The sequence below is a fragment of the Micromys minutus genome (assembly GCF_963924665.1).
Source record: "Micromys minutus genome assembly, chromosome: 12".
Lineage (NCBI taxonomy): Eukaryota > Metazoa > Chordata > Mammalia > Rodentia > Muridae > Micromys > Micromys minutus.
Window position 1 is genome coordinate 56,121,346 of NC_137981.1, and position 24,916 is coordinate 56,146,261.

General features: G+C 43.2%; 1 protein-coding gene across 2 annotated transcripts in view; it reads right to left on the reverse strand.

Annotated features, from left to right (window-relative positions):
• Nucleotides 1–24,916, reverse strand: part of PINX1 (PIN2 (TERF1) interacting telomerase inhibitor 1) — a 55,286-nt gene that overhangs the window by 14,545 nt on the left and 15,825 nt on the right. The window lies entirely within an intron of this gene.

Consider the following 24,916-nt stretch of genomic DNA (forward strand, 5'->3'; position numbering starts at 1 on the left):
CCCCTCTTCTTCCTCTCTTCCCCTCGTTGGTTTTCGGCCGTCTCGTGGAGCTTGTTCGTCTTGTTCGTCTCCTTGGATCTCTTGGTTTTCCCCGTCCTTTTCGTTACGTGAAGCAAGTACCGGTTTTTCCAGATTAATAAAGTTTACCGCAGAAGGATTCTATTTTGTGTGCCGCGTCGTTCTTGCAGGCGAGACGGTTGCGCGGGACACCATATGACCCAACTATCTTTCCATGAAGAAAATAAAGTCCTCATCTCAGAAGACCTGCATTCCAGTGTTCACTGCAACATTATTACTAAGTCTTTCATTGAACATAACTCAAAATACATCATACTATAAGAAAGACACAAAAACAGAAACACAGCATGCCCTCACTTACATGTAGATTTTTTTTTAAGGTAGTATGGAGCTGAAGAGATAAGAATACCAGCTGCTTTTGCAGCTCCCAGAACCCACATGGCAGCTCTCACTGTCTGTTAACTTCAGTTTTAGGAGATCTGCTGCCATTTTCTGGTTTCCACAGGCACCAGGCATGTGGTACACACACATACATGCAAGCAAACATTCACACACAAAAACAAAAGGAAAAACATCTTTACCCCCCCCAAAAAAAACAAAAACAAAACAACAACAACAAAAAAAACCTTAAGATTCAGGAACAGAAAAAAATGTATGGGTTATCTGGGAGGTAATGAGGAAAATGAAGGCTCAAAAACACAGAGTAGCAGGCTGTGAGATGTCAAAGATAGTTGTGAGGACCAGGTTAAGAATTACATGGTGAGGACTCCTGCTAAATGACTGACTCATAGCTGCTTTTTCAATGAAGGAGGTGCATAACTGTGGCCCTAAGGAGGGCACTGATGTATGTTCATTTGCTTTACCATCGTAAAGGATGGCAGCTAAGATGTGCTGGTACAAATAAATGGATTCCACTGTGCAAATGATCTAGAAATGGAATTTTTTCCAATTACCTTCAAGGAATACTGAAAAACCTCATCATCATTCTGAAAGCTGTTAGATCAAGGAGACGAACAAAAGATCCATCCTATTTTCCTGTAGACATATGAGAAATAACTGATTCTAAGCATGAAAGAGGAACAGAGAGAGATGGAATCAGATTGGAGATTAATGTTCATATACAACTATTATCTACTTCTGTAGAGTGTAATAATGCTAACAGATTTACAGATTTCTGTCCCTTACTTTTATGTGTTTGTGTGTGTATGTAGGTAGGTATGTACATGACCGTGTCCACATAGGCCAGAGGAAAACTGTCCACCTTCCCTTTTGTTGAGATAGGGTCACTCATTGGCATTGGACTTGCCAAGAAAGCCAGGCTAGTTGGCCAGTCACACCCAAGGGTCCTCTTCTTGCTGCGCCAGCACTGAGATTACAGTAATGTAATACTACATTCACCCAGCTTTTTTACATGGCTTCAGGTCCTCATACTTAGGAAACAAGTACTTTACCAACTGAAACATCATCCCAGTGAGTCATTATCTTTGAAGATAATTACTTAGTGCTACAATATGTATGGGTAAAATTCTGGCTTTTCAGATGGCTGCTTCAAAGCATCACATGGAAGACGTGTCATAGTACTTGCCCATCAGTGGCCATGACCCAGACACATCTAAATATGTTTCCCCACGGCCCTGCTTCTCAGGGTCTATATCTTTGCTGGTATGATATTCTTTTTCTCTTAGAGTTCTCCAGCTGGCCAGCTACTGATAAGACTCCATCCATGGCCTCTATGAGCCAAATCTATCAGCAACATACCTGCCAAAGCCCTTCAATACCATACTGCAGGCTGTTGTTCCAGCTGAGAGTGTGGACAGTGGACTTCCTGCCCATATTGTAAGTGGGACTATGTCTCATTCATTTCACAATCTGTCATCAACAGGGTTAGTGTGTGGCAAGGAAAAACATTTGAGTCAGGTTAGAGAAAAAACTGGATGGACAGAAGAAACTAGCTTGAAAGAAAATAATTACAGCAATAGTAGGAGAATGAAGAAAAAGAAAGATTATACTAAGACCACAAAAACAGAATAAAGCTGCTCACGGCCAAGGCCAATCACTGTGGTCTCAAGTGCAAATGAGCAGGTAGTATGTCTAGTGTTGGCCCTCTGGTAACATCAATACACAGAGCTTATTTTATTCATTAATTTAAAGAAAGTGCTCCAAATATCACCCTAGAAGTTCCAAATCCACATAAGCACTGCTAAAGCAAAGTCTGAATAACTGGAACCGGTAGTGATACGGTGTCACTCTCCATGATTAGTTCTATCCCAAGCTACTCAAGTCCACAGAGAACCTACCTGTTGGAGGCTGTGCTTCTCCTAACAGTGGGAGAAAAGTGCTCATGTAAGCTTAAAGCACTGATGTAACTCAATGAATAAAATCTCTTCAACTGTAGACAGTATTCATTGTTTAAAAAAGATCACAAGGAAGTAGCCTAAGGCATTCAGGCAAGGAGTTTTTATGCTAAAACTTTTTAACAATTTAGGAATAAGACTTGTACACAAGTCTAAAATACACATTCTATTTATAAGTTTCAGCAATGCATGGACATAAAAGAAAACTAACTTACGGCTTCCCAGCGTCACTCAGCCACTTCCTGTCAAGCTTTCCTGTGGAAAGCTTGCTGACATTAGTACCTAGGCTGATGGATGCTAAGAGGCTGTTCAGCTTTTCTGCAGAAGGCAGCAATCCCATGGCATCTAATGTGTGAACTAATGCCATCTAAGCTCATGTATTGTTAAAAAGCTACTGGAGGCAGGGAGCAGAGCTCAAGTCCACAACCCTTGCGCTGGCACTTGGAAGGCTGAGGCAGGAGAAATCCCAGGCCATAAAATAAGATCCTGTTTGGAGTTCAGGTTCACATATTGCTTCACAGCCCGGCATGTGAAACCCAGGCTCAGCTCATGATGCTGTCAGAATCAGAAGCACAATGAAGGTGTGAACAACTCGGGACAGGTGCCCACAGCTGGGCTGTACTGCTGCTACTTTGCACAGGAAAATGTTCTGCTGTGGCAAAGGTAAACCTGTCAAACAGTGACAGCTCAAAGCAGTCCAAGCCTCCTCGGCCCTGCTGCTATTGCTCCCAGAGGTGGACTCAGGGTGAGCTCCCCAGACATCCAGTCTGCCTACAAAGGAAGGAGCAGAAGCGCCACAAACGGAAGACCTACCAGCCAGCCATTTGGCTCCTAATAAAACGGGACTGAAATCTTCCAGAGGAAGCAAGTTATGTGCTTTCTCCAAGCTAAAACTTAACGTTTGGAACAAGAGGTGTTAGGTTAAAGTCCAAGTTTCAGTTTTTTCATTGTTATAAATTGGTTCTAATGAGACTGTGTAAGATTACATCTTAAAGGCTGATAGAAACCAAGAAGCACAAAACCACATACACTCGAGGAGGTTAAGCTAAATTTAACCTGCTCCTGAACTATTCTGTGGAGGGAAATTATCAAGCAAGACTCTCACTGAGACCCCTGACTTTAGAATCCAAGTCTATAGAAGATGCTTAGACTCCACCTACCAGGGTCCAAGTGATAAATCAGCTAATGACTTAATTACAGCTTGAATCATGAACTACCCCCAAGGCAGGGAAACGTCTATTTACATCACTTAAAAGCTTTTCAGGTAGGTGTGAGCAACTCAGTGACGGTTGGTTAAGTACAAACATTTGCTGCACTACTTACAATCTGGTCTTACAATAGCAATCCCACTGGGACAGTTTGAACAATAAGCTGGGGGTGAAGCTGTTTTTTCCTCTAGAGCAAAGGTTCTTAAACCCCAAACTCAGATTAAAAGAAAAGCTTGAATACAAAGGCTTTCCACGACAGTGACAACGATGTTGAATGACCATCTGGAGTGGCTGTTGTGAGTATGTGCAGTCCTTCGTGGGCAGGGTGTGTGTGCATGTGCCTGTGTGTGTGTCTGTGGTGTACAACGCACAGTTTGCACTCTCCCTGGAAGGAAGGTGTCCAGCTGCTTCTGAAGCAATGAACTGAGAATGGTTTTCTCTCTGTTAGTATTTAGGTTTGTTGTCATGAAAATCAAACCAAACTCATTATGTCAGGATTGACTACCAGAAGTTCAAGGCTGTATGTACTGTTATTATTACATTAATGGGTTCTCCGTGACTAGCAAGATGAAACAGCAACTTTTATTTCTAAAGGTCATATATACATGGTCTAGTTCACGGTCTTTTTGTTTGTTTGTTTGTTTTGTTTTTTACATTTTTGTTGATCCAAAAAGCATTATAATCCTGTAGAATTATCTATAAACATATATTAATGTGTAATGATTAATGATTCTTTAATCATTAAAGGTAACCTTGATAAACTTTCTGAAGTGACTATCACTTGCTAAGATGGAGTGAGTAGTTTAGTGTGTGCTAGGGAAAGAGAACTTTACAGCTCACATGGACTTCTTGGGACAATTAGACCTGACATCTGTGTCAAGACCCCATCTGCAACGTGGGACCTAACTTCTCTCACGTGTTGGTTTTGACTTCTGTTTCTATCACATACCAAGCTGCTCTACCTTCTTGGTAACACAGGCTTTGTGTTGTAAAGGTGGGAAACAGGCAAGAGCAGCCAGGGAAGTGTGAGCAGGGCAGTCCACCCAAGTCTTCCGGCTTGCCCACTGCAGGGGAGGGCCGCCAGCATGCCTCACTGGTAGGTTACTCAGCAGAGCTCACACTGTTCAGTTGGCAGAGCTGTTTGGGAATAGACCCCTGGTAGAGGCCAGCTTCTATTCCTGGGGACAAATGAAGTGGATAACCACTGCAGGGACACAAGGGACAGGCTCATTTAGCTATCTGGCCATTTCTGAAGAGCTTCCTGTAGAACTGGTGATGACTTGTCTCCAAAGCAGCCACCTCTCCTCTCTGCCTCTGCCCTCCATCCCCACTAATGCTTTGGACTGTACCACTTGTACTCATTCTGAGGTCAACCAAGAGCCAGGGACAACCAACTGTCCACCAGGGGCGCACCAGATGATGAACCGTCACCCCAGTTCCTTACTAATGAGCCTCACTGGCTCAGTGTCCCAATTCTATCCCTAGTAGCTCAGCACTAGGACCCAGTAAGTCCTTTCTACTGCCTGATCATAGACTATGGTAGAGAGAATTATCTCTCAAGGCGACAGTTATTTTTCAAGTGTTTGTGGCGGTGACAGAATTTGTGGTGGTGACAGAAGCAATGTTAAGTGTATCGGTGACAAAAGTATACAGATTCTTAACACTAAATCATTACCTAAATACTGTTAGTTAAAAAAAAATATGAAATATTTATTACTATTTGTGTGTGTATAGGTGCACATGTGAAGGTCAGAAAAAGGGAACTTCCATCAAGAGGGTCCTACAAACCAAACTCAAGTCATAAGGGAGCAAGTGCCTTTCCCCACTTCGTCATCTCACTGGTTCTATCTACATTACCTGACACTACTACTTCAGAAGGAATCCTACCAGTTATTAGCTGTCACCAGCTCCGATTCCTTTTTCAGTTATTAGGCAAAGAGCCACATGAAGGAAATGAGCGACAAGCAGAAATAGTAAGGATGTTAACTTGTGTCACTGGGTTCAACATAGGACTTCTTCAAAAAGTAATGGTATTAAAGGACACCATGAAGATGAACCCAACAAAATCCAGAATGTGGGGAATTCTTGAAGACAGAGAACCTTCACAGCCTTTAACAATCAGTTCCAAATAAAAGAGAATATGCCGTCACCCTCACTAACCAGCTTACTCCAGCTGAACTATAGGCAAACTGTGCCCTGTCTTTACCTAAGTTCTGTGAACTAAAAATCCAGTCTTTATGCTTGCATGTGCAAGGGCTTTGGCCACTGAGCAGTCTCCCCACCCAAGCGTCTGTATCTTAACAGACATCAATAAGGTACTATGGCATTTGGCTATAGCTTCAAATGATGAGGAAGAGTATGAGACTAGCTGGAAGGAGACTGGCTAAGCTGGGGAATGTATATGTTGAGACTTACACATTACTCTCCCCTCTGTAGCAGTGACCAGAGTCTGGTAGGACAGTACAGGGGAAGACAGCACCATGGTGCCCACATGAACGTTGTCCCTGGCTGTTGAACCTGTCACAGTGTGGTGGAGCCACAACCCTCTGAGGAATGCAGATTAGTATATACACAGAAGAAAGGCCTCTAGAGCTACCAGCACAAAGGTGGCCCCATCTGTGCGCTGACTCAGACAGGAACAGCAAGGCCGGTGGAGGACTACATTTCCGTTATGAGATCATGCCCTGGCCACTGTAGCTTCAACTGAAGCCAGCCCAGGGGTTTTCCCTGAAAGAGTCACAATTCCTCTCCCCAGCAAAACAGGAACTGATCCTAACAGGAATATTATGTAATGCCAGGGAACCAGGAGATTGGGAAAAGCAGGGTTGGGGGAGAAGCACCACAGGATAAAGGCAGCAATGGGGTGGAAAAGCAGAGCCACTCTGAGCAGCCTTTGGGATAGGGGACAGGCCCAATAGCCATTTAGTCCCTTCCAGCTTACTGAAGATACTTTCCAGGTGTAACCAGGTATCTTTCTGACAGTCAGAGCATGAGGGGGAAGTGAGCAAGTGCATCATCTCCCCATCTGAGAGAGGGACTGCAAGGATCTGATAGAGAAGACAGAGCTGGCGCTAGGGTAGGTATGCTCTCCTGCTACACCATGTAAGCCTTTCCATCCAGATCCACCAAGGTGTAAATACTGTAAATAGGTAGGGTAAACAGGACATTTTGCTCTATGTACATGCTGAAGCGATGGTACTACCCAGCTAGGCAGTAGCCTCACACAGCAGTTGTTTTGTGTGTGGTGAGGGCATGGCAAATTCTCACTGCAACACCTTATAGTGATAACAGGCACCAGATGAACAGAGGCTTCTAGAACCTACTCATCTCATAACTTTGTCCAAGCTATCGAAGCTGCAGTAGGCAAGCAAGGAACATGCTAGGAGTGAAGTCAAAAGAGCATGGAGACCACAAAGAATACATCTCAGTTCAGTGACAGAGCCCAAACTTCAACAACTTGTCAATGTTGACTCTACTTATGGACAGACAGTACCGCCACTGCTACACATGCCTGGTTATGCACCAACCTTCTTACTATTGTTTCTGCCTATGTGCATTATGATTTTTTTCTTCTTTTTCATGAACTGGTACAGCTCATGACTTTTCTAAGTGGACATTTACTATATTAATGTTATCAGACCTGCTATTAAACCACATGCAGAAGGTCCAGCAAATAATTAGAAACCTGACACCAAGCCTGACAGCCTAAGCTCAACTCTAGCAGGAAAGAACTAACTCCTGCAGGTTGTCACCTGACTTCCATGCTTGTGGCACGGTGCTTGAGCACTGTCATACATATGCACACACTCCCCAACACAAAATCAATAAAAAACTATAAGTAGAGCTGGAGAACTGGCCCAGCAGTTACAAGTGCTTTCCCAGCACCCGGTTGGGTGGTTTAGAACCGCCAGTAACTCTAGTCTGACACCCTCTCTGGACTCCATGAATAACTGCATGCATGTGATGTTCATACACAAACACACATGCATTTAAGAATAATAAAAATAATTAACACATGAATGTACATATACATATAGATAGAAAGATAGATAGATAGAGAGAGAGAGAGAGAGAGAGAGAGAGAGAGAGAGAGAGAGAGAGAAAGAGAGTAAAACATAAATCCCTATAAGCCTAAGAGCCTGCCCTCTCTCCAGTGGACATCTGCTTTTAGGTGCAGGCAGTGGCAGATGCCAGCCCTTGAGTCTAGGCTGGTAAAAGACAGCCACTCCTTTTGCCCCTCACACAGATATGGCTGGTACTACACTTTCAGAAGGTTCCAATGTCTCTCTCAAGGTTTCCCCCCACCCAGCCCATGTCTTCATGATGTCTTTCAGCATGGCTCAGGACAGAACAAAGTTCTCAAGTAAGACAGAGGTGGCTCACCTGGAAGACACAACACCCTAAGACATGGCCTTGTGCAGGAAAATATTAGGAAAAGCCTCCCCTACCTCATCCTCAGTCAAGAAAATCGTAAAAACTCAAACCAACAGCAAAGTCAACAGTCAACTAATGTAACAGGACAGGCAAGCCAAAGTAACCCAAATGCCTGGCAGGATGTCAGCCAGCTGAGGTTCCCCCCAGAGAAACCGTACCTGTTGTGCATCTGAGCCACCAGCGGCTAGCACTCCTACCTCCCCAGGATTCCCAGTCTGTTCTTTCCAACTCAGTGCTACAACCCTGACTCAAGCTCCTAACACCTCTCTGGAATTTTCTTCTACAGCAGATGGACTACCTTTAGCATGTCCAATTACCACTCCTGCAAACAAAAAATCCTTAGATGCAAAACAATCATGTCATTCTGATGCTTGAACCCCTCCATAGCTCTTTCACCTGCAGGCAAAGGTGGTCCAAACTTCCTTACATGTCTTACTTTTCTCTAAAGCACCACCTTTCTCTTATAGTCTACACTCACCTTGCAACACCCACCCTATAGATAAAAACAATTGTAACAACTGTAACAACCTTTCTCTCCAGGTCCCACATCCTATAGTGGGTTCTAGTCCTTGTCAAAGTGTATGCAGAGTGTATACATCAGGTTTTGGTGGTGGGTACAGATGACCAGGCAGGGATACCAGGTGCTCCGAGCTCTAGCCAGCCATTCTGGGGCCAAGATTAGTATTTCAGCACACCTACAATTCAACTCATGCCTGCTGTACCAGCTGGCAAACTAGCCCCAAGAATACAGGTGACTGGTGTCAGTCAAGTTACAGTTAGGATCCAGCAGTGAGCTATTTCTGGAGAAAAGCGTATATTTTCATTTGAATTATGAAAAATCATTAACGTTAGCTATATCCAAAATAGCCAATTTTTAAAAGGGAAAGGAAGAATAGGGCATGTTATTCACCTTGGGCATCGCCCTCGAAGCAGTGCCATGAACAGTTAATGCTGCCACAGGTCACTGTGACATGAGTCATATATGGACACTTTCCCTATATTCCTTATTACTTGTACAGATTCAGCTTCAGATAAACTTTACACAAGCACTGTAGTAAGTACCTGTAACAGAGTCAGATGAAAACAGGTTCAAAATAAGAGGCAAATCATTCTCCTGGGGTGTGACACAGATGATAATGACAGTCAAAGATATAGAAATGGCTTTAAATTTGGACAAGTAAGTGTAAGTAAAAAATGGAGACTGGATAGTTGCTCAGCAACTATTCTTATTAACAAAGCAATTCTTTATTGATTTTCTTTTTGAGAATGGGAAAGCTGGGCTGTGTAGATGGCCCAGTAAAATGCCTAACACATAAGTAGAAGAAGCTGGGTTTGAATCTCTGATGGTTGAAAGTCATCAAGGAAGACACACAATGTCAGACTCTGGCCTCTAAGCACACAGATGCGTGTACACGCACACACACAGGAACACACACACAAGCTAAAATTCACACATCAATTACATACACAAACAAAATGAAAAGTGATGAGTAGCAAAAGAAGAAATAGTTTTTCAAGTAGGCTCTCAACTATGACTTTTCAACTCTTAGTTATGTATCACAATTCACTGCTTGTTGTTTCTTTTTTCTAATACTAAATTTTAGTTGTAAATACAACAAAACATAGTTTCTGGGTTGGCAAGATGTTCTGTGGCTAACTTGCTGCTAAACCTGAGGACCTAAGTATCACCCCAGGACATGATGGAAGGAGAAAACCAACTTCTCCCAGTTGTCTTCTGAGCTCTATGTCATACCATGGTACATGTACCCTCACCACAAACAAACAAGTGTAATAAAATGAAAAAACTAAAATGAAGAGCCTATAAATATCCACAAAATAGCTCCTTTAGTCTACAAAGAAGAGCTCTGTTATTCACAAAGTTAGCACTATTCTATGTGGACTTCTCATGGTGCCTTCAAATTAGACTTGGCATTACAAGCTCCAATCTTAGTGCAAAAACTTGGTAAAGATGGTGCTTTTTAATGACAGCACATAAAAGGTGTGAATTCTTCCCAGCAAGAGACTGTTGTCTACTGTATTTACTGAGAAGCTTCCTGTCTAAGTCACAGGACTTCAACACCACTGAGAAGGGATGGTGACAAAGAAGGGAAATAAACATGGAACCTGTTTCCAGATAACTCACTGGGAAGACTGATGCCCGTTAAATCAGGAAAATGAAATTCAAGAGGACATTGATTTCCTTTTCTTTTTTCTTTCCTTCTTACTTTCTAAGATTTATCTGTTTATTTTAGGCATATGAATGTTCTGTTTGCATGTACATCTGCAAGCCAGAGGAAGACATTATCACATTACAAATGGCTGTGAACCACCACATACTTGCTTAGAATTGAACTCAGGACCTTTGGAAGAGCAGTCAGTTCCCTTAACCACTGAGCCATCTCTCCGGTTCATGTATTGACTCTCCAAATGCAAAACTCTAAGATTATGGGCTAGTGGTATGGCTCAGTGGGTAAGAGCATTGGCTGCTCCTCCAGAGGCCCTGAGCTCAATTCCCAGCAACCACAGGCTCACAACCACCTATAAGGAGATCTGATGCTCTCTTGTGGCCTGCAGATGTATATGCAGCAGAGCACTCATACATTAAATAAATATTTTAAAAAATGATTTTAAAAACTCAAGATTAATTTGCTACAAAAAGTCATTTTGGCTAGGTGAAAATTCAATATAAAAATGTCTATTGAAGCTCTTGCTCACTTGTGTTCCTGCTCTTTGCTCTCCCATTCTTGTTCTTCCCCCCTTGCTCCTTCTCTCCCCATCCCCCCCCCCACATGCTCATGGCTGGCCTCTACTCTATTTCTCTCTCTCTCTCTCTGCCTCTACTACCCTCTTAACTCCCCCATGACCTGAATAAACTATTCTGTTAAAAAAAAATAGTCTATTGGATCTATAAGTGAAATAGCAAAAGACAGAACAACAAAAAAACAAAACGAAAAATAAAACCTCAGACCTCAAGTCAGGCCTGGTGGTGCATTCAGGAAGCAAAGGATACCTGGGAGTTCCAGATCAGCCAGGGATACATAGGAAACTTGGTTGTTGTTGATGTTTCTTAAATCTCCAGGGCTAAAGGGTACTGAGCCTACATTTCAAACAAGTAAGTGCATAGACATTTCTCTAGCTTAGCTACAAAGGCTTGGCTCAGGTCCCACCCCAACACTCCTATAATCAAAGAGGCAAAAGTGCCCTTTGGAAGCTATCAACCAAAATCTCCAGCAATTAATGCCACTTTATGGGCAACTAAGCATTTACCTCAGAACTTTATGACTTACTCACTGCTTATAGGAAAACAAGATGAATCTCCAAGACTTGCAGAAAACACACTGTGTCACTGAAGTTGGTCAGCGTTAAAAATCAGAGTTACCTCACTTTTAACATAAAGGTCTATGCTACAGAGTGCCAAATATGACAGTCACTACGAACCAACAACCACAAAAGGCTCTCACTCATGAACATCACATGTCCCCCATTCATCTGAACAGAGAATTTGTACAGTAAAGCAAAAATAGAACAACTGGTACCTAAAGGAGGCTTACAATTAACTTTCAGACACAGAAGAGTCTCGGGTGCTTTTATACAGGGAAGTAGCCAGGGATGCTGGGAGCCTTGTGGTGGCAAAGCTGGAGTGTTAGCATACTAGAAGGATCACACAGGACTGTGATCAAGATGGATGAGACTGAAACTGGTTACAGAAGCACACAGTGATGCACAGGAATGACTCATTTGCTTGAATGAGAGGCTTCTGTGCATTCTGGGTAAAATTTGAACAATGGGCAATCTAGGAAGAAGAGCTTCACCATGAAGTCAAAGAGCCAAGGACTGAAGGCACAGGTCCCCCTAGGCCATGTAGAGCACAAAGAAATTTTAGCCCGGGTAGAGATTAATATGCAAAACTCTGACATGGGCACTGTGCTGATTACCCTGCTTTTTCCGCCTTTATCGCCTATCCACTTGGCATCAGTCTGTCTTCTAGAGGACAGACTGACAAAAACCATGGCAATAGTTCTCTATTATATGGATAACCCAGCTCACTAGGCATGCTTTCCAGACTGTTATCCTATTTGTTTAGTTCTAACATTTCCCAAACTATTTACAATAACCTTCTTTCTTATGGCTGCAGTTTGCTAGGTTTCCAAGTTTAACCATGGTCTGAAAATGCTAAATGCAAAATTGCAGGAAAATACAATTTAAACTTCACAGTTCTAATACGTGTGGTAACATCTGACATAATTTTGACTGGAACATGAACTGTGTTTTTGTTCAGTGTGTTCATGGTATATATGCTGCTCACCTGTTAGTCATTGGTAATCATTTCTGTTATCTGATCAACTGCCCAGGATCACAGCTCTTGTGCTTAAAGAACCCTTACTGTACTTAATAATGACTCCGAAGAATAGGCAGAGGGCTGCAGGTTGCTTCAGGGCATGGAACCAGGGGCAGACTATCTCCAGTACTATTTGGCAATGCTACAGTTCACAGAGGAAAGACATAGTAGACATTTCACAGGGCTCAGTACTAGTCACGGTTTCTAAAATCCACTGGTGTCTTGGAGTATAGTCTCCTCAGCTATGGGGATGACTGGAAAGTACTAGGCAACACATCTGCTTACTCCAGACAGCCCTTGTCTGGCAAAGTTGCTCTGCCTTCATTTCTTTTTCTTGATTAGTGGATTCCTCTCTTAGTTATCCAGAACATCTTTCCACAATTTAATTCTAGGAAACTAACTAACTAACTAAATAATAGGTTCCACACTCAGATAACTAACTAATGTTTAGGAGAAGGGCCATGTTCATTAACACAGAGAAAGCTCTAAGAAGGCTGTGGCATAGTTTTCTTAACTAACCGCATGCTTACAAATATCTATCATCCAGAGGACACTTGAGTGCTGGGTAGGGAGAAACCCTGCCTTATAGCAATGCTGACAGGAAGAACTAACACAAGGGACTGGCCGCAGCTTCGACTGAAGCTCATCTAGTCCCAAATACGTGTTCTACAGCGTGGTCCTCTTGTCCTGCCCCTCCCCCATGGGTGGTGGGGATTACATCCAAGGGTTTCATGCATGCTAGGCAAGTAGTCTAACAGCTGAGCCACGTTTCCAGCTCTACAACGGAAATTATCAATGAAGAAAAAATAGTTAAGTTCTTTTAACCAGTCCAGCAAGTAGCTAGGGCTCCTGAATGCAAACAGTCAAACAGGTAACTGAAGCTGCATCAGGGATGGCTGTGTGGAACAGCACACTGGACAAAGCTGACAGCCTTTTAACCACCTGTTGCTTTTGCAACTCTCAAAAGAGGAAACTATCTTGCATTTTAAATAAGGAAAAGAAATTATTTTGAATTTGTGCCTCTGCAGTCATACATCTGTTTTCTAGAAACTGGTTAAAATGCCAACCTGTCCAATTAAGGCAGAGACTGAGTAATTTAAGTGTCTTTAGCCATGAACTGGATGGAGGGAGTGAACGTTACTACTCAGTGGTTCCACCTGGTGCCAGCTTTCAGAAAGGCACCCTAAACTGCACAAGGAAGAATGGCCTACAGGGAACACAAGGTCAAAGAGCCATCCTCTTCCCAGCAGGCCCTCCAGGGGAAGAACATTTTACCTCTTACTTAGTGGTTATGATCAGTGATGCTCAAATATGTATTCTGTTTACGTATCATTTTCTGCTATTTGTAAGAAATAGACCCCTGAAGAGATGGCTCACAGGTTAAGAGCACTGGCTGCTCTTCCAGAGGTCCTGAGTTCAATTCCCAGCAACCACATGGTGGCTCACAACCATCTGTAATGGGATCTGATGCCCACTTCTGGTGTGTCTGAAGACAACTACAGTGTATTCATATACATAAATAAATTAAAAAAAAAGAAAAGAAATAGACCTTCCATCACATGAATTTTAAAAAATTATTTGTTCGTACCTAAGTCTACTTTTAAGAAAGGAATTAGAAATGATCTCTCTAATTTCTTGAAAAGGGAGAAGTTACAGCTTATTGAAACTGTTTCAGTAAGCATGGAAGTTGGAGAAAAGTTTCTTAATGTTGCCATTTTTTTTTAAAAAAATCTATTTTGTTATATTTAGACAGGAGAAATTGTCACAAAAAGAGGCAGGGAAAGTCATTAAATTAATGTTTTACTACAAGCATATGTCTTACGCTAGTAGTTTGAAATTCACATACTGATGACTAGTAAAGCTGAGAAGAGCAATGGACCCGTGTGCACGCGTGCGCCAGAGCTGCGGCATTAAGGTACAGGCAGGGTTCCCGGAGGCCTGAGAGCAGTCAGGCAGGTGATGGCCTCACTCCCTCCACACTGCAGCCAACTCTGACACAGCAGATTACCATGCAGTTCCCTCAACACCCACTTGGCTCTCACAGAAAGGGGGTCTGGAAAAGGCCTCCAGAAGGCAGAACCAGGTAGCCAGGTCTAAGGGAGAGAGCTTTGCAGCTGCCATCCTACCTGTCTCTCTCAACTGTCTTGTCAGACAAGCGTGACCCATGCATGTGACGAGGCACACAGAGTCCTGACGTCTACTAAGTCATGACACACAGCCTCTTAGGAGGAATGTCTTAGCAGGAGGCCAAGGGAAGACACAATTTCCCAAGACAGATGGGAACATGAGACACAGGAACATCATTGGCCAAAGAAGTTTTCTGATTAAAGTCACTTTCTACCGATGCTTGAATGAAGGCCTCAGTAGCCAATGCGGAGATAGTGTTTCTGGCTGACCAGCGACGCTCAGATGAGAGGACTTGAGTGCAGGCCTGTGAGACGGTAACAGCCCTGCTCTTGCCCATTTCCGTTTGTTATTTCTGTCTGTAAGATTCACTTACCTAGCTTTCATTTGCTTTACATTCTCCTACCTCTGCTCTCACATCCACAGAGTGGGATCTTACACAGGACTGTAACCTAGTAAAAGCCTGAAATACAGGACTTGGTGACACAAAAACCTGTGCAGCTAAAGCATGCCAGTGTGACCAAAAGCCACCACAGGGTGTCACCCAATGCCAGGGAGCACTGTTCATGGCTCTTTTACTGAACCATTTATTAGTAAATTGGGCTTTTTTGGTCACAGCTAACCAAAACAGAATAGTGTTAGTGTACATGAGTGATCTGGCTGAGAACAAGCAGGAATGTTTAGTGCTATGCTAGCCTCCAAAGCAAAGGGTACCACTCTCACCCCCACTTCCCACAGCCAAGACAATGGACCCTGGTGCAGGGACCATGGACCTGGCCAATGCTAAGTTTAATAAGGCAACTGCATCTTATAGGATCTAAGAAAGGTTTCTGCTCTAGATTTATTGTCTTTGCTTAGGAGGATTGAGATAAGACATTTATGAAAACACTACTGAAAAATAGAATCCTAGAATTAAAAACCCTTAGCAAAAACAGGCAGAGGTGTACACTTAAAATCTAGCAGGGGAAAAAGGGAGATTTCAAGTTTGATTTCAAGGACAGTCTAAGTTACATTATGAGCTCAAAGCTGGCATGAGCTGCACAGGGAGACCCTGACTCAAACTAAATGGACAAATAAAAAAGCCCAAACTATGCTGGGATATAGCTCACAGACAGATCCTCTTCCTAACACACACACAATTCCAATGGGTGGGAAAAGAAAGTAAACCCAGAACAATACTAAACTAAAAACCAAATAACTAAAGGGAAAAAAACCCACCAAAACAACAACAGCGACTTCTTCCTAGCACCTTGAAGCAATCATGGCTCACCCTGCAGAAGAAAATAGAGCAGAGAGGAAACAAGAAAATGGTTTACTGAGGGTTTGCTAAGCACAAACCAAAACTCACCTAGCCTCTACCAGAAGCAATTGATCAAGACCCAGGCACCGACTGACTAGCTAAAGGTTATGGTGAATCTTCACATTCTGCTTTGACCTTAGGTTCTCCAAGTGAAGAGGCAGAGCCCAGAGCAGTCTGTATAACGTTTGGAAGCTGTGTTTTTGTGCTTCCTACAAATTCAGATGTTTAATTTCTTCTCAGGTTTCTGACAGTTACAGTCTAGTTAGAGTGTCATAGACTAGTTAGAGTCTCATAATTGAACTTAAGTTGTTTAGCATTAAAGAAGAGGTTCTAGATTTGAAAGGATGGTTTTCAGATGGTAATGCAAGTTAAAATCAAAACATATTTCGGGTATAGAATTGAAAACTCTTTAAGCTGGGATAGATGATAGAGTAATGTATCTAAGTTGACAGAATTATAGACTGGACATTATTAGTATATATCATACTTTATAGTTTACCTAATTGTTATAATCACGTTCAATGTATATCTGAGAGAAAAGACCTTTTTAATCGGCAAAAGGGGGAAATGTAGCTGCTTGTATTCTTATGCTACTTATGTTCCCCCAAATCTGTTTGCAAGGTGTCTGCACTTAAGACACCAAGGAACCCTGCCCTCAGTTGGTTCTGACTGGTAAATACAGACGTTGACAGCCAATGGCTGGTCAGTGCAGAGAGAGGCGGGACTTTTAGGATTCCTGGGCTAGGGACAGGGAGAAAAGAGATCTCCATGCAATGAAAAGGAGAGGAGAGCTGTCATACCTGAGGAGAGTGAGAGACAGGGAGGTATAGCTCTTGAGCAGAGTGGGGGACAGGGAGGAGAGTGGGGGACTGGGAGGAGAGTGGGGGACAGGGAGGAGAGTGGGGGACTGGGAGGAGAGTGGGGGACAGGGAGGAGAGTGAGGGACTGGGAGATATAGCTCCCAGGAAGGAACCAGGAGAGTGTGGACCAGGTGGGAATCACTCTGGGTCCAGAGTAGCCAAGACAGAATGTAGGATTTAGTGTTACTCAGAATTATTGATGGCAGTGGCGGGAGTGGGGTGAATTAACCACATGGAGGTTAGAAAGTAGCCCAGCCATTGAGCTGATTAAGGCATATCAAAATACAAAGGCTCTGTGTGTGTGTGTGTGTGTGTGTGTGTGTGTGTGTGTGTGCGCACGCGTGCGCGCAATCACGAGAGAGCTTATGTGCCTTTCATTCAGGAACCCAGAACACTGTGGTGGGTGGTGAGGACTACGCTGTTGCTGGGGTTTATTTAATTTTTTTAAATTCTTCACATACAAGCACAGCCTAGAACTCTCAGTCCTGCTTTATGGCAGACTAAATAAGTTTTGTCTCTCCGGACCTTGACTTTTGTTGAAGAGGATGTGCAGTTAAATAACTGTCAATCACTCTGAGGACTAAGTGACATAATGGGGACTTGAGCCTAAGTCCCTGACTTAAGCAATCCCCACTCAAATGATGCTCGTAGACGAAGGTCAGCTGGACAGTTTGTCTCTCAGAGAAGCCCTGTAGTGAGAAAGAGCTCCTGGTAGCACTCTACCAGGGAATGCATTTCCAAGGAGCAGCAAGATTCCTGCCTGCCAAAGAAACACATCTGCCAGAAGACAAGGTACTTCAGCACCGGCTATGGCTATGCTGGCCAAAGAGAAACAGCAACAACAAATCTACACACACTAGAACTAACTAGGTGTAGCACACAAGCATCATTCCTCTAGAGTGAAGGAGAAGTGTACCACACTGCACCCTGCTGATAAAAAAGTGCTCACGGGAGAGAACCCACAACTCCAAATAAAGGAGCAAATAAAAAAGTTGTTGGCTGTACATGTATATGTTGTTCTAGGTGGACTGGCCTCAGGGGGAGAGGATGTGCCCAGTCTCATAGACACTTGAAGTGCCAGGGTAGGGGGATACTCTGGGGGACCCTACCTGCTCAGAGAAGGAGAGGGGGATGGTAGAAGAATTGTTGGAGGGGGTTACTGGGAGGGGAGCAAGATGTAAAGTGAGTAAGTTCAAAAAAAAAAAAAAAAAAAAGGCAAGATGGCACTGAATCCAGAAGCCTCTGAGTCAAGTCATAAGCCACACCTTCTAGGGGCACAGAGATTCAAGGTGAGGCTTTTCAGGCTACACATAGCTGGTTCCCTGACAGAGGACACTCGATCTGTCATATATATTATATATATTGCCCTATGCAGACACCAAAGACAGTCAGCATGCCACCCTAGGCTACAGGAATTTTACTTGTATGGGGACAGTAATCAAACTCCAATATTCCAGGCAGACAGAAGTTTTGCACACTCTAATCCTTTGTGACATGAGAAAAGCACCCCCTTTAAAAATGCCTCCTATTTGGGGACTTCTGCCAGATCCCAAACGACAGCAAAAGCCCTTTAGTTACTGTATAGTCTTAAGTCGGCCTGCTCCTCCCCAGCCTTGACTGCCCAGCAATGAGAAGAGGTGACAGCAGGTCCAGGAGAAACCAGGACCCCTCTTCCTACCTCACTTCTCTCCTGTATGCTCACATGATGACTGAGAGGAAGGAGTCTGAGATCTCTAGAGATTTGGTGCTCACCAGAATGGGCACTGGATTCCAGAGATCTGTAACATTTACTTTCTGCAATAGCCTAACTGTTATTATCATTAATACACTGAACAGAAAGGCTAAGAGTATCTTAGGAATGATGGCATTTTAAATTTACCACACAAAATAATTAAGCTGTCTTTGGTAGAGTGGAAAAAAATGGTAAGGAAGACATCATTAAAATCTGTAAAAAGAAAAGAAAAACTAGTCAGGCATAGTGACACATGCTTTTAACCTCAGCCTCCCCAGTCTCCAGCATCTCCTTTTACCTTCCATCTCTGGAGACTGTGGGAATTTCCTGTATCTTCCCAGGGTACTAAGAGATGTGCTTTAGGAATGAAAAAAAATGACCTGCATCGTGAATAAAATTTATGAGGCAATTTTTAAAAAAAGGAAGAAATGTCAATATAATTTTTAATATAAAATACAAAGGTAAAAGAACTGAAGACGCTGTAGGGAGCAGGCAGGAGAGCTGGAGCGGACGGGTGTGCGAGGAAAGCTCTTCTTCATTATGAGCTACGCCATGCAGCTTAGCATTTTCGCACCTACGGGTATTATTTATTTGATAATAAAAAATAGTAGTAGACATTCAAAGAATCCATTCTGTCTATGTGCTGGCCCCTCCTGTAAATGCCACACTGGTGGTCCCCCTCCCCCTCACAGCCAAAGCAGGGAGTGCTTACGGCCCCATTTACAGAAGAGAAACTGTGAACTTGGAGAGGGTAAGCACTGCCAACAACCCCTGGGCCAGGACTTAGCCTCAGGCAGTGTAAGCCACAGTCTGGAGACTTTAACTTTGAAGAAAGGCAGGCAAGGATAATCTCACAAATTATTACGTAGAAAACTGTTGGACTTCGCCTATGAATAAGCCCAGACAGGAAGTGAGTAAACAGAGAGCACTTATTCCCTCATATCTAAAACCCTATACTTTTCTATCAACAACACAAAAATGCTGCCTAAACAGCAAGAGCAGCAGAAAAGAAAAAGTTGGAGAAAAAAATTGCAGTCACACAAACTGTAGTTAAAAAATGACTAAGTTTCCTTGATATATGAATTTGTTGGAAAACCATTTATCAACAGCCTGTTTCTCTCTAGCAGAGTCCCTCAAGCCAAGAGCCATGTCATTCCCCTTTGACTGATTAATTAGCCAATCAGGGGACATTTTTCATTGTGAGGCATGATGGTTTATTGCAGCTAATGTTTGGTCTCTAATGGCGACATATTAAAGCCAACTCGGCTATTTTAGCCCTGTGGAGTGACCAAAAGGAAAGGATAGGAGATAAATCAAGAGTGCCCTTCAGTTTCCCTTCAGTCTTTAACAAAACCCCCAAGGAGCAAATGGCTAGAAGTGAGCCCTACCAATAAAGGAAAAACAAATAACAGAAAGGCACAACTGCCTTCAAGCCAAGGTAGTCCTTCCCGTTTCTGAGGAACAATAATTTATCCTCTGTGATTAACAGACCACTGATAGAACGGACACCTAAAAGTCAATAGCTTGCTCTTCGTCCTTTTATCAAAGGCTGGGCTCGATAGGAAGAGCAGCTCTGCAATGCTTGCTCAGTGCAACCATTCCTCCTGTGCTCTGGACCCAGAGCAAGCAAGCACTCCCATGGCCAATTCCACCCCACATTCTACTCCTGCCATACAAGCTCCCCCGAGCCACAAGGTCCAGGTATCTCCTCCGTCCTCAGGCCATTGGCAGGCACTCAAGCACAAGGAAGCAAGTGCAAATTCAAAAGAGCACAGAGATGGCTGCTCATAGCCAGGAGACAGCATACTTAGTACACCAATAGAGGAGGCAGTAGGCTATGCAATTCCACACACAAGCATGGAAAACTACTAGCCTTTCTGGCTTCCAAGGAAAACCAAAGACACACCTAGCAGTCTATTAGAGCAACACATAGATGCTCTGCCTGACTAGAGAGTAGTTACGGCCATTCCCTCAGCATGTATCTTAGCATCTTCATCACAGTTTGCTTTAGTCCCTGACACAAAGACTACTCACTCAGTAACACTGGGAAGTAGGGATCCCAGCGGCACAGGAGCTTGACTTCTTTTGTGTACTACTAGAAGCACAAATACCTTCAAAGCTTGCCTCTATTCCTAGTTCCATGCAGCCTTGCCTGCCATTAGCAAGGTCAAGGGCTCCATGTGGGTGTTGGGTTTTTCAGTACAGCAGTTTAAGGCAGATGACTGCTCACCTCAAGGCTCCAAGCAAATGTTCTAGCTTATACGGTTTCCAAAGCTCCACAGCATCCCCATAGCCAGTCTACTGGCTGCAAGCAAATCAAAGCCACCCAAGGTTGGGGAAGGGCAGCTGGAGGGGAAGAGGTGATAAGGGAACCTTTAAGAGCATGTGAAAGGGATGCATTGCCTAGGCCCATGGTGGGAAACAGAACCTGCTACCAGGACATATAATTCAGCACTCTTATTTCATAGTTAAGAAGCTGAGTTTACAGACAAACTAGGAAGATCAAAGACTACCTAACCCTTGCCATCACTATCTTGAACAACCATTTCAAGTTCTTTCACACCCACCTCTTGGACAAAGAATGCAAGTGGATGAAGCCATTTGTCCACTATGAGAAACAAGAAAAAGTAAGTAACGAATGATGGCTGGTAGCTCAGTAAAACATGATGTACCTTGGATACCCACAGCAAGTCATGCAGGTGATTTCACATGCTCATCCTCCAGAATCAAAGCCTTTCAGACACTCTTACCCACACAAGGTTTCCTGCTGGATATGGATGGACCACAGTTGCATCTTTAGCTACTACCCAGTGGTCAGTCTGAGTTGGTTTACTCCCAGAGCAGCTGTCCCCAGACTCTGCTTTGAGATCCTGCTTCCTCCCTTCACGGCTCACCTGTGAACCACACCCAACTCTGCTGCCTGTTCCAGTGCACAACACACATCTCAGAATATGTCTCTGAACACACTCCTTTAAAATACGGCACCTAACCTGAAGGCAACAAGTCAGTCTGCTGGCAGCAAACAAGCTACAGAAGCACCTGCCCATGTTCGGGCCAATGGCATGCTACAAGTCTTACTCTTGGCTAATCTGGGGTCAGGTTACATGTCCTACGCTCGAACGTAATGATTCAGTGAGACTCTACACATCTCATTAATTCACCTTCAAGAGGTAAGTTTGGACCAAAAGTTACAACTTAAGACTATTTGATTCTGGATTCTGTTATCAATGGCCAGATGGTGACAAGTATGAAAATCATTACAGATGAAGAAGAATCAACTGTAGAATTCTAGTGTATCATACCACATGTTTATGAAAATGGGCTAGATTTATTCTAACTGAAAGGTATTTAGCAGATCATAAATGCCTGTCTCTCTGGTGCCCCGCTCTGCAGTGAGGACAGAGATGGAGGGCCACAACCTCTAAATTACTCACCAATTCAACCTAGCTCACAAGTATAGAGCATTAGCATGAAAATCTGGAATGAATGAACAAAAACAAGCCTCCAATTCAAAGACATTTTAAGTAAATATTTTAACATTTTGAAGAAAAAAAATTGAAAAAAGCAATGGTCTAAAGTGCCCCATGAGTGAATCTACCAAACAGAAAGGGGTCTTCATGGAAGCGGTTCAGATGGAATGATGAGCAAGGCATGCAAAGTGGATCTATAACAGGAGATGAAGGTGCGCGGATTTAAAGAAGCCATCATTGATTTAGTAGCTTAAGTGTACACAACACAATGCAGGGTTCCAATTCAGTCAGGTCATTCAGTGACAACTCACTTGCCAGGAGCCTATGCCAGAGGCTTGTTGGTTAAAGAAACAAAGCGAGAATGTTAGTAACACATTTCCAAACCTTGATATGGTTTAGGAGTATTTTCTCTAGTGATAAGGCTGACTCAGGAAATAAGCTGGACGGAGGAAGGAAGCTGGGAAGATGGGGGAGGGAAAAATGAGAGGGGAACACACTAGAAAGTATCAGGAAGTTCACCCAGATAGGACCTAATGAAATTTGTTTTTCAGTGTCTTCCAACTTCAATCTGCAAACTGTGGGACACACACACACACACACACACACACACAGAGAGAGAGAGAGAGAGAGAGAGAGAGAGAGAAAGGGAAGGAGGGAGAAATGACACTCTCCAACACAGTCCACCCCCACTGAGAACATATACATAATTTCTAGAAGTAAGAAGCTAAGGTACAAGTAATTTCAATTCAGTATACTGTCTCTGTCTCCATAGAGGATGCAGGTAGATCCAATTTAGGATCTGCTTCACTCTTTTCCAACGAATGTAGAACCAAGTTGGAGAAAGAAAGAACTCAAAAACTAGACAGGTAGAGCCATCCATCCCTGCTCAGAGCAGTTCTGAGTAATTGGCAGTTTGTGATGTTCCTTCTCTCATTAAGCACGCTCTCCTGAATAGCCAGATGTAGGCAGAAGCTATGTTCCTCCCAATAGTCGCTACAGTTGGAAGAGATGCTGAGCACCAATAAAGTGAACAGAGAAGTCAGAGCAGAGGCCTGTGGTGACAGATGCCTTATGTTCTGCAGCAATGAGAAACAGCAACAGCTAGCAAACTACTCTAGCCTGAGACAATTCTGAAAGCCAATTTCTGACAAGTGTACTCATCTTTAAAAACATACAGTAGTACAAGCAAGTATTCATCCAATAATGCCCCCTCAAAAATGTACTATGGACACCAGCAGATGGTGCTTGGCACTGAAGACAGTTTGATGAATACTTCCTAAAGGAGAAGATATTTAAATACCAGCCCCAAAGTTATGCAAGGCATCATTTAAAACCTAGTTAAAAACTAAAGTCCATTTTTTACAAGAGAACGTACAATTAAATTTCTACTTACTGAACCCCCTACCATGAGCCATACTGGAGGGTGCGCATGTTAGGAACCCAGAACAGGATACAAAACAAGTCCTTTGTCTTTTAAGACGTTCGCTGTCCTGCCAAGCTTTTTCATTTTTGACAGATGAAAAAGTCCACATGCACAATACAGTAGATAGATTTCTTCATTAGATACAATGAAATCATTAGGTACAATGTTTGGCAATGCAAAACATAAATCCAAGCCAATGTTGCTATGGGGGTCGAAGGAGGAAATACAATAATCTAACTGAGAAGAGAAGCCAAACAAAACATGTATTTTCAAACCAATCTGATCAAAGGCCTTTGGCCCTTGCTGTGCAGACTGTTGTAACATGGTAAGGTTTCTTAGCAACACTATTTAAGGAAGATGGATCTGTACGTAGAACTCAAAAGCAAACCCAATGTATATCCAAGATAGGACTGCACAGGGAGACCTTGGCTTACTGTTCTCAGCACAGTTAGACAGGTTGTTTTCTGCATGCATATGTGGTGATACATATGGATGCATCTCCTCACTGTGCACTTGGCAGACTTCAGGCTCTGCAGCCCAGGAGGCTCCACAGGTGACTGTGTGGCACCTGGAGCTTGTGAAGCCCAGGCACACAGTGACAGTGAATGGAGCAGCTCTCGTGGTACAGCTGTGCTTCAGGGCTTTCCCTGATCAACCCAGGATCCTTATCACTGCAGTCCTCACCACGATCAGCTACCAAGTCTTCTTTCTACTGTTCTTTCTCACACGATGTGTGTGTGTGTGTGTGTGTGTGTGTGTGTGTGTGTGTTCACACAAGGGGACAGACGAATGGAAGCCTGAAGTTGAAGTTGGCTTTGGGTGTCTTCCTCTATTGCTCTTCACCTTCTATACTGAGACAGTCTCTCAGTCAGTTTGCTATCTCTGCCAGTCTGGCTAGCCAGCTCACTCCAGAGATTCTCTGTGGTGTCCCCCATACCTCCATGACCCCCAAGTTGTAATTACAGATGCACGATCACATCCACCTGGTTTTTATATGGGCTCTGCAGATCCCAACTCTACTTTATCTACTGTGCCATCTTCTCTGATTTAAAAACAAACAAACAAAAATTAACTATTTTTTTCCACTATCAGAACATGTCATCACAGACAGGGCACCTTCCATGTGACTCAGCAGCCACCAGTCTCAGCAGGCCACTGGGAGCCCTAGGAACAGCTTCTTCCATGCTCACCCTGCTAAAGGAGTGGGGCAGAGAGAGGCTAGGCAACAGAGGAATCCAGCCCTAATTTGCAAAGAAAATTGTTCAACAAAGTCTCACATCACAAATAATTCTCAGGTTTCTAAACATAACATTGAGTAACAAATATCCACTACCCTGGTAAAAAATAGATATCCATCAGTCTGGAAAAATGCTGGAGATAATTAGAGTTATCTTTTTGTTCTTCACAGAACTTCACAAGAACCAACAAAAGAACACAGGCACAGTATACCAGATTCATGGAAGAACTGTGGTAACTATATACTCCAGATTTTGTTAGCTGAAATGAATTTTCATTCTCTCCATAAATCCAGCTAAAGTCTTTTTAGTTTCCACATCAGGATGATAGGCTGTCTCTCACATTTGGAAGTAGTGCAAAAGTTCTGTGCAATAAAAAGCTCAATGGAATCAAATAGAGTATGAATTACGGGACCATT